An 11863-nucleotide genomic window follows, 5' to 3' on the forward strand; every position below is an offset into this window, starting at 1 on the left:
CTCCGGTCTCCTCCCGCATCTCCCCTAAAAGTGTGGATTAGGAGATTAATTCGCCACTCTAAATTACCCCTGCTGCGTAGAGGAGACGCTGAATTTGCCGCGACGAGTTGCTGAGAATGTGGGAAAAGTAAACAGTATGGTGGGGGCTCAAAAGACTGCAGGTGCTAGAATCTGGGTGGAGAAAAGGGCAAACCGTTGGTGGAACTCAATGGGTCAGGCATCATCTATAAAGGGAAACGGACAATTAATGTTTTGTGCTGAGACCCTTCATCTGGACTGTCCCCTATACAGAGGCAGCTTAACCCGTTGAGCTTCTCCATTAATTTGTTTTATTTTTGCTCAAGAATAGGTTAGGGTACTTATTATATGTAACATTAATAAATTCAATAACTTTTGAAATGGTTTTATTTGCATTTTAGAAGTCCACAGATTTTTTTTTCCGAGTTGGATACTAATACTTCACCAAAGTTAAAAGACATTTGGACAGGTTGGGAAAGGTTTAGAAAGATTTGGGCCAAGCATAGATGAATTAGACATCTTGATCAGCATAGACAAGTTGGGCTGAATGGCCTCTTTCACTGCTTTGTAACTCTATGACTGTAAGTGCCCTTTATTTCTATCTGCTGTTTGCTGGTGGACTGCAGCAGTCTTTGTTGCAAGATTCTGCTGCCTACACAAATGTCAGTAACAGCCAATGAATGAAGTGGTTGATTGTTCATTTCCGAGGAAGAAAACAGAAAATACTGGAAATATTCAGCAGTCAAGCAACATCTGTGGCACAGGGAAGGACAGAGATGGCATTTCAGGTCTAGGACTTTTAGCACCCTGAGTAATGAACTCAGTATTAGCTTTTCCAATGTTTACTGTGGCCCTGGAATCACAGTCATTGTGAACTTCTTTATCAAACCCACTACATTTAAATTACTAAAGCAAGAGATTCAATACTCTCTCTGTAGAACCCATTGGTAACAATTGCCTGCCATGCAAATACTTGTCAACCTTTTGCTTCCTGCCACTGAGGCAACATTGCTTCTCCATATGCACTTGAATCTCATGCAACAATTTTTTATGACCAGCTTGCCGCATGAGACCTTGTCAAAAGCCATCCTGATATCTCAGCAGACTAAATCTGACTCCCTCTACCCATTACCTCCTCAACAAAATTCGATTAGTCGGACATACACATCCCATAAAACCATACCGTCTAGGAGATGTATGCTTTTTGAAATAAAGAATTGCATTGTCCCTCAGAAGTGTTTCCAGTAATCTGCCTATGATCAAAGTTACAGTGAACCATTTGCTTTATCCTTTGCTGCTGTTTTTACGAGTGGGCCTCTAATCCTCCATCACTAATCCTGTAACCAGGGATGTTCAAACAATAATTGTCAGAGGGAGACACAGGAAATGCCGGAGATCTGGAGCATCAAATAATCTGCCGGAGGAATTGAACGGGTTTGGCAGCATTTGGTGGGGGGGGGGGGGGGTAGTTGTTGATGTTTCATATCAAGATCCTGCATCAGGATGAAGAGTGGAGAGAAAAGACAGCCAGTATAGAGAGGAAAGGGGGAGGGGGGAGACGGGGGTAATAGGTGATCAGTAACCCCTTAATACCAGTTTCCTGTTCTAAACTCCATTACATGACAGAATTCCTCAGTAAGTACAACATGGATCTAATCCAGATCTTTAGTAAAGATAACTGCAAAGTATTAATTAAAACTTCTGCCCGTGTACTCTCCCTCTGCACACACAGAGGCCACTTTATTAGGCGCCTCCTGTACTCAATATTGTGGTTGCTGAGTGCATTTTCATGGTTTCTGATGCTGTAGTGCATCCTTTTCCAGGATTGATATGTTGTGCATTGAGCGATGCTCTTCTGCACACCACTGTTGTAATATGTGGTTACTGCATTTGAATTACTGTTACCTTCCTGTCAGCTTGAATCAGTCTGGCCATTCTCCTCTGACCTCGCTCATTAAAAAGACATTATTGCCTTTCACTGGATGTTTTTTTCACTTCTCGCACTATTCTCCATAAACTGTTTTGCGTGAAAATTCCGAGGGATCAGTACTTACCGAGGTACTCAAACCACAGCATCTAGCACCAACAATCATTCCACGGTCAAAGTCACTTAGATCACACTTCTCCCCATTCTGATGTTTTGTCTGAACAACAGCAGAACCTCTTGACCTTGTCTACATGCTTTTTTTGCATTCAGCCACTTGATTGATTGATTTGTTATTTGCATTATCAATCAGGTATACCTAATAAAGTGTCCACTGAGTGTATGATTTTGATCTCTATTCTACCCTATTATTTCCATAATCATCTTTCTTTTTAATATGAAAAAAAGATCTTGTTTGATTTTTCAAGCATTATTATTGTTATGCCTTCTGTGATTATGATTACCATGACAGATCTATTCTCCCAGTGGTATTGCTTCCATTAAACAAGATCTTTCTCTAAAACTAAATTCAGAAGAGGAGGGGATGGAAATTGGCTATCAATGGCCTGTGGGATAGACTGGAAAGTAGGGAAGGTGTAAAGGGGCCTGGGTGGATCATGAGGTGAGAGAAAGGAACAGAGAGGGTGCAGCTTACCTGAAATTGGAAAATTCAATGTTCAGGCATTTGGGATATAATATAAAAGTCTAAAACAAGAAACCAGCTTGGCTAGCTCCAGCATTAACAGAGAAGAAATGCAGGTTGCCTGTTTATATTTATTGGGCTTATCCTCCATCTCTACACTGCAAAGAATTTGTTTCCAATGCAATATCAGAGCTAAATACGCATATTAATTTTCAATTGGGAAGAGGGTAATAACAAAGCAAGGAGAAAAATAATTTGGGAAATAGTATGGAATTAAGAAATGTAGAGTACTGAAACTAGTCATTCAGCCAAACCCATCCTTATGGGAGTTATCCAGTTTTTATCAGAATTAACCTTTATTCTCTGTTCCTTTATATATTTAAACTCACCTTTAAATTAATTCCTACTGTTCTCCTTCGTCTCTCTGCATTTTCACCACACTCTTTTGTCTGATTGATCCTGTGTTTGATTTCTGGGTGACAATCTTTAGACTGATGGTCTCTAGTTCTGTCCTTCACACAAGTGAAAGGATTTTCTGTGTCCAAAACTCATTTAGTTCTTTTGAAGAGGTAATTAGATAATTTTAATTAGCTAACCTTTCAGTTTTCTCTTTCAAAAGACAAAACTGCCCGGCATATCGTATCCTAAAACTTACAGTTCTGAAAGAACTGGGAATATTCATAACACCTTCTTTAGTACCAATATAGCTTTTTTCTTCTCTAATATAACAGCTGGGACTGTACATAGTACTTCAAAAGTGGCCTAATCAAGGCTTAAGATAAAGAACAGCATATGGTTCAATTCCATCCCTCTGTAAATAAATAATTCTTCACCATGGCAATATTAACCTGCAGTGCAACTGTATTTTATGTGTTTTTATTTTTTTACACACTTTGTTGTTCTATTGCATTTTGATTCTTATTTTACAAGGAAAGTGTGATCTGCTTTTGTCCATGTTGGGATATATTTGCCTGCTACAGCACAGTCCTGTACAGTTGCACAATTGTGCAAATTGTGGCAGGTCTCCTCATTTTTGCCAGCTCGCTCACTTTGGTATCATATGCAAATATTGAATTTGGATTTCTTGTTCCAGATTCTAAATCATTAATACAAGTTGTGAACAACAGTGATCTCAGGTCTCATATTCATATCGCCTCACTTCCAAGCCCATGCACCTGAGAATTTAGTTAGAGGATCACAGTTTTAGTGTACTGTTCTGTTCTTTCTCTTCCCAAACCCCCTCTGCCGGATACTCTATAACCATAGCATTGAATCTGCATTTTGGTTGACTTCCCCACAGTCCTTTTCCTTGTCCTCTTAAGAATCACAGTGATTAAGGCCAGACATTTCCTGTAAATATCATCAAGGTGAATATAACTGTGCGTTTGCAGGTTCCCAAGAAGCCTGCATTGCCATAACTTGTCTATTTTGATTTACTTGTTCATTGATAACATGAATTAAAATTAGCAAATCTTAATTAAAAACAAAAGTCTTTCCAATTTACCCTCCAATCCCATCCCTGTGTGAGGTGTGACATCATCTCAATGGATTTCCCCCTTGTATTAATTTCCTTGACTGTTGTCTTTAAACTACTTAAGTCAATGTTTTCAATATATCCTTTTAAGGGCATTCTACAATTTGTTGTTAATTATTTTGAAAGGTCATTCAATTAACAATGGTTCAGTTAAAACAATATATGTGTGCCAAATTCAGTGTCCTCCAGGTCTGCTGCTTCTCACTTATGTTAATTATGACTCTGTGATTTTCCTCCATGTTTGTTGAATTAATGGGCTGTGCTAGGCCGATATTGTGCTGTTTTTAAACAGCTCTTATTCCCACTTTTTTCACTTGCAGTGTCCTCAAGTATTGAATCAAAGTATGTGGAGCTTTAATTTATTTAGGACCATAAAACTATAAAACATAAGAGCAGAATTAGGCCATTAGGGTCCGCTCCACCATTCCATCATGGCTCATTGATTATCCTTCTCAAACTCGTAACCTTTGACAAACTTACTACTCAAGGACCTATCAACATCTACTTTAAGTATTCCCTATGACTTGGCCTTCATAGCCATCTGTATCAATGAATTCCACAGATTCACCGCCTTCTCTTGGTGAAATCCCTCCCTATCTCTGTTCTAAATGGATGTTCTTTAACTCTGAGGCTGTGCCCTCTGACCCTAGACTCTGCCAATATAAGAAACATCCTCTCAATGCCCACTCCATCTAGGCCTTTCACTATTTGCCTATCCAATGGCAGCACATCTTTCCTTAGATAGGGGCACAGAACTGCACACAATATTAGAAGAGAAGCCTCATCAGTGCTTTATAAAGCCTCAACATTACATCCTTGCTTTTATATTAGAGTCGTCTCAAAATGAATGCTAATTTTGCATTTGCCTTCCTTACCACCGACTCATTTGGCTACAGATCACTGTCCGAGGACTCAGTTTAACAGAGATTCCAAGCAATTGGATATCCTGGGCACATTCGCTGAAGATAGATTTCACAAAGGGAGTGGGTGGGATGTGATGGTATCAGTTGAAGTATTAAATCTGTAACATATGATTTCACTAAACATGATCTTTCAACACAGACTTAAAAATACTCTTTAAATATTTTCTGCTCAATTTTACATGTTTTACTTGAAAAGTGACAAAATAGTTTGTATTTTAGTGAATTTTCTTTCATGCTTGCTTCTGGAATTAATGCAGTCATATAGAAAACTCTGAAGCAATATTAAAAGTTGCTCTGCAATACCACACCCATCTGCAACTCGATGACCAAAGTTCAGCACACACCCCACTTAAAAGATGAGCCAATTATCAAAAACGGTCACAGATCTGGTGATGTATTTTAATTGATCAACGATGAAGAGGAAAAAGAATTAGTTTTTATAAACAAAGACGAGAAAAGCTGCAGAAGCTGGAAATCTGTGTGTTGCTTAGTGTTTATAAAGCATTCTTCCTGATGTCAACGTCATTTCACAATCTATTAATGAGGTTAAAATGCAGTTACTGTCTTTCCACGAACAAATACAACAGCGATGATTGTAAAATTGCATATGCTGGAAATCTGAAACCAAAACAAAAGATGTTAGAAATACTCAGCAAGTAAGACAGCATCTGTCGAAAGAGAAACAGTTGAACTGAGAAAGGCAGTTACTTCAGCTGGCAGAGAAAAAGAGTTTCTCTGATAAAAGTCAATAAAGTGACTATTAATGGGCAGGTAAATTCTCTGTTAATGTGTTGCAATATTCTGAACAATGTGTTTAAATTGTGTAATCTGGCCTAAAGGACACACCCAGTGGCCTGAATATATCAAATGAAGGGGAAAAAAAGCAGAGATAGCAGGTTAACAGTCTTAATAGAAAAAGAAAGAGTGAGTTATCTAAAATTGGCAAAGTTGAGAAATTGGATTATCATGTACAGCAGAGAAACAGGCCCTTTGGCCCATCTAGCACATGCTGAGCCATTTAAACTGCCTACTCCTATCAACCTGCACTGGGACCACAGCCCTCCATACCGCTACCATCCATGTACCTATCCAGACTTCCCTAACTATGGAAATCAGGCTTGCATGCACCACTTGTGCTGGCAGCTCATTCCACACTCCCACGATTGTAAATTGGATTTAGTTGCTGGTGATAAGTGGGTGCTGAAACACTAATTTCCCATTTTACCACCCCTCCCACCCCTGTACTAAACCTGCCAAAGTGAATGGTGACTAGGGAAAATTAGCACATTTAACTGAAATCTCTGGCTACTCTTACCAAAGCAATGTCTCTCAACATTACCATCACTTGCTACGGGAATGAACACTAAGAGCGGGAAACATACCACATCTCCCAATAGCCCCATTCTTTGTTCTTCTATGCAACAGGAAAATTCACTGACATGTCAAAGAACATACTCTCCATTATTACTCACATAGAATCTTTACCAAACTCAAACTTATTTGCTGACTTTTATCTTGGGCAGAGAGAGGACACCGCTGATGAAGTCCTCATAAAGCATCCAAAGTGAGATTGTATCAGTTCAGATCTGGTGTCCTTCTCACTTGATTAAAAGAGCATGTTAATAGTCAGGATAGCAAAATAAGAGCAGGACAAAGATGGATACATGTTTCAATTAGTGTTAACTGCTTACAGCAATAGGAATACACAGCTTGGAGTAGAGTTCTTGCTTCAGATGTCAGTTCCTATTGCATACATGTGAATTTTGTTCATTAGCTCCACTAAGTTGAATTGAAAATGATGTCCCAATTAATGTCTTGAAACGGAAATTTACTTACGAAATGCTACATTGAGGGTATCTTCAAGAGATAGCATCCATCACTAAGGATTGTTACCATCTGGGACATTCCCTCTTCTCATTACTACCATTGGGGAGGAGTTGCTAGTGCTTATTCTGTAGACCCATAATCAGCTGCTTGCTTCACCTCTACCATCAGATTTCTGAATGGTCTGTGAATCCATGAAGACTTCCTCATTATTCCCTTTTTCTGCACAATTTACTTTTGCACTTTATAGTAACTTTATGGTACTGCTGCTACAAAACAATAAATTTCATCTTATTTAAGTCAGTGATCTTAAACCTGATATTATTGCAAACAGAGAAAGAGGGGATCTTCCAGACATGTGATTGCATTAATTTTTTATTTCCTGCTCCAGGTCCAGACAATAAAGAACAAAAGCAATAAAGAGTTTTATATATACTTGAGCCAAATTTGAATGTGCTATATATCGAAACAAACTGCAAGCATCCACGCTTGCTAATTTCCAAAATCAATGTGAATTTTATATCTTTAACCTTTGAAAGGAAGCAACAGTTGAAGGGGAATTTTAGAAGTGGATATGCTCATAGAATATAAAAGAACATCATATATCTTGTGATGGTTTATTATGCACTGAAATTGCAGAGGCCTTTAATGTTACTAGAGTATAATCAAATTTACCCAACCCACATTTACTGGAGGAAACATATAGGAGAATTGAGAGCAATGATTCCCCATTTCTGTAGTTAATGGAATGCATTTCCTATCGTTCAGAGATTTTTTTTCTGCCTCTTTTTTTCCCCTACTTCTGATGGTTTGGGAGGTTTTTTTTTGCATCATTCCATTTGCTTTTGGTCTGTAGATTTGTTGTGGACATTTTTTAATTGTTTTGTCTTACCCATGGTTCTAGTTCAAATTGAAAGCATAAAGAAGTTGAAATTTTATTTTAGGTATCCCAAACTATTGTGATGCCCATTCCTCTTGTTCTCAAGGATTTGCTGCAGCTTATGAGGAGTTTGTAGAACAACGGCTAAATGGAAGTCATCTTTCACTAGAGACACAAAAATCTAGAGCAACACATAAGAGATGGTGTGATTATTCAGGCTGTCTCTGGTGAAACCCAAAGAGGCTGGAAGAACTCAATGGCTCATGCAGTATCTATGAAGAGACATAGACTGTTGACATTTCAAGCTGAGACTCTTCATCTGGACAGATGAAAGGTCTCAACCAAAATGTTGACTGTCCATTTTACTCCATAAATGCTGCCTGATGGCAGAGTTCCTCTAGCATCTTGAGTCTTCCAGCAAAGAAGGCCTGAATAGACCCAGCATTATCCAAGTCAGTCCCTAAAGCTCAATTGAAAAGCTACCTTTGGATTGTGGTCCTGACGTGCAATCTAGTGATATTCAAAATTAGTTGAGATGCTGCACGTTGAAGGAACAATTGTAGAATAATATGTAGGCATTTGCAAAGTGGAATGAGACATCATTGTATGTCTGATCAGGTAACAAACTTGAATAGCAATAATTCAGCATGTCAAGTCTTTTGAAGAATGTGAATTGCAAGGTTTTAATTAAATAGATTTCATTGTTTGTTTTACAAAAGGCATATAAATGTCAGAAATGCACAAAAGACAAACTTACATGTTTTATGAGGGGCTTCCAAGAACAAGCAGTAACTATTGTAATGACAACATTTTGAATTCCATGAGAATTTTCCCAAAAGATGGTATTGCCAGGTAGCCTTCCCTCGATATCTATTCTTGTCAGTACCTCCAGTTGAACTGTCTTTTTGTGTGTTTCCCCCTAGCCGTCAGTCTGTGGTTTTGTATTGCCATGTGCTCCTGTCCCCGCTCCTGCTCTACTCCGGCCCCTGTATTACTGAGTACTCCGTGTCTCACCTGTTTCTTATTATTACCTGTTTTACCACTACTTGTATCTCATTCTGCTCCAACTACCATCTGTCTCTCTGTTTATTGCTCAGTGTATTTTAGTCCTGTGTTTTCACCTGTTTGTTGTCAGATTGTGCCAGTGAGTTTTCCAGCATTTGAATCTGAACTCTGTCTGAATACCGACTCTGCCTGTTTCCCAATTCTGGTTTTTGGATTTCTCTGGAATTTTTGATCTCTGCCTGAATTTTGGTGCTGACCTTGTTGCTGCCCCCCCCCCCCCCCCCAGTAAATATCATAGTGTGCACAGTACATGGTCTGTGATTGGGTCCCTGCTTTAGCATCCTAACAGTTCAATAATGTGAATTATCTTTTACATTTATTCTGAATCTTGACAAACAGTATAACGTAGCATTACATCTTGTCGTTCAGTTATTCCCAGCCAGACAGGATCCGCTGAAATGCTCAAAATATTCTTGCATCTGATACACACAGATTACCACAATATTCATTTTGCTTTGAATGTTATTTGTCTCTTTCTTTGATTAACTTCTTTGTTACCCACTTTGAATCTTGCAAAAGATGATGGTATGAGGGCATAAATTCTTAATTAGGGCTTAATTAGGAAAGGGAAAAAAGATTATGAGAGAAAGCTGGCAGGGAACATAAAAACTGACTGTAAAAGCTTTTATAGATACGTGAAAAGAAAAAGATTGGTCAAGACAAATGTAGGTCCTTTACAGTCAGAAACAGGTGAATTGATCATAGGGAACAAAGACATGGCAGACCAATTGAATAACTACTTTGGTTCTGTCTTCACTAAGGAGGACATAAATAATCTTCCGGAAATAGTAAGGGACCGAGGGTCTAGTGAGATGGAGGAACTGAGGGAAAAACATGTTAGTAGGGAAGTGGTGTTAGGTAAATTGAAGGGATTAAAGGTAGATAAATCCCCAGGGCCAGATGGTCTGCATCCCAGAGTGCTTAAGGAAGCAGCCCAAGAAATAGTGGATGCATTAGTGATAATTTTTCAAAACTCCTTAGATTCTGGATTAGTTCCTGAGGATTGGAGGGTGGCTAATGTAACCCCACTTTTTAAAAAAGGAGGGAGAGAAAAACCGGGGAATTATAGATCGGTTAGTCTGACATCGGTGGTGGGGAAAATGCTAGAGTCGGTTATCAAAGATGTGATAACAGCACATTTGGAAAGAGGTGAAATCATCGGACAAAGTCAGCATGGATTTGTGAAAGGAAAATCATGTCTGACGAATCTTATAGAATTTTTTGAAGATGTAACTAGTAGAGTGGATAGGGGAGAGCCAGTGGATGTGGTATATTTAGATTTTCAAAAGGCTTTTGACAAGGACCCACACAGGAGATTAGTGTGCAAACTTAAAGCACACAGTATTGGGGGTATGGTATTGATGTGGATAGAGAATTGGTTGGCAGACAGGAAGCAAAGAGTGGGAGTAAACGGGACCTTTTCAGAATGGCAGGCAGTGACTAGTGGGGTACTGTGAGGCTCAGTGCTGGGACCCCAGTTGTTTACAATATATATTAATGATTTAGACGTGGGAATTAAATGCAGCATCTCCAAGTTTGCGGATGACACAAAGCTGGGCAGCGGTGTTAGCTGTGAGGAGGATGCTAAGAGGATGCAGGGTGACTTGGATAGGTTAGGTGAGTGGGCAAATCCATGGCAGATGCAATTTAATGTGGATAAATGTGAGGTTATCCACTTTGGTTGCAAGAACAGGAAAACAGATTATTATCTGAATGGTGGCCGATTAGGAAAAGGGGAGATGCATCGAGACCTGGGTGTCATTGTACACCAGTCATTGAAGGTGGGCATGCAGGTACAGCAGGCGGTGAAAAAGGCAAATGGTACGTTGGCATTCATAGCAAAAGGATTTGAGTACAGGAGCAGGGAGGTTCTACTGCAGTTGTACAAGGCCTTGGTGAGACCGCACCTAGAATATTGTGTGCAGTTTTGGTCCCCTAATCTGAGGAAATACATTCTTGCCATAGAGGGAGTACAGAGAAGGTTCACCAGATTGATTCCTGGGATGGCAGGACTTTCATATGAAGAAAGACTGGATCGACTAGGCTTATACTCACTGGAATTTAGAAGTTTGAGGGGGGATCTTATTGAAATGTATAAATTTCTAAAGGGATTGGACAGGCTAGATGCAGGAAGATTGTTTATGATGTTGGGGAAGTCCAGAACGAGGGGTCACAGTTTAAGGATAAAGGGGAAGCCTTTTAGGACCGAGATGAGGAAAAACTTCTTCACACAGAGAGTGGTGAATCTGTGGAATTCTCTGCCACAGGAAACAGTTGAGGCTGGTTCATTGGCTATATTTAAGAGGAAGTTAGATATGGCCCTTGTGGCTAAAGGGATCAGGGGGTATGGAGAGAAAGCAGGTACAGGGTTCTGAGTTGAATGATCAGCCATGATCATACTGAATGGCGGTGCAGGCTCGAAGGGCCGAATGGCCTACTCCTGCACCTATTTTCTATGTTTCTATGTTTCTATCCTAAAAATGGAACTCAAGAGGACAGGGTGATGAGAAAGACATATGGCTTGCTTCTGGCCAAGGCACTGGGTGTGAGAGCCATGACGTCATGTTACAGTTTTACAAAGCACTGATTAGGCTACACTTGGAGTATTGTGTGAAGTTCTGGTCAACACACTATTGAATGAATGTAATTAAGCCAGAGAAGATGCAGAAAAGATTCACAAAGATGTTGCCTGGATTGGAGGGCTTGAGTTATCAAGAGAGTTTGGGTAGTCTTGGTCACTTTTCCTTGGAGAAAAAGAGGCTGAGTGATTAGGTGATAGAGGTACGTAGAATTGTGAGACACATAAATGGGATAGACAGCCAGTGTCAGTTTTTCTTGATAATAATATCTAAGACTAGAGGGTATAGATTTGAGGTGAGAAAGAGGAGATGTAAAGGGAATCTGAGGGGTAAATGCCTCACAAAAAGTGTAATTGTATCTGGAATGAGCTGCCAGAGGAGGGTGTTGGAGAAGAATCAAATATAATATTTAAGACATGCACAAAATGCTGGATGAACTCAGCCGGTCAGGCAGCATCCATGGAAATGAACAA

The sequence above is a fragment of the Hemitrygon akajei genome, chromosome 23 (genome assembly GCF_048418815.1).
Source record: "Hemitrygon akajei chromosome 23, sHemAka1.3, whole genome shotgun sequence".
NCBI lineage: Eukaryota > Metazoa > Chordata > Chondrichthyes > Myliobatiformes > Dasyatidae > Hemitrygon > Hemitrygon akajei.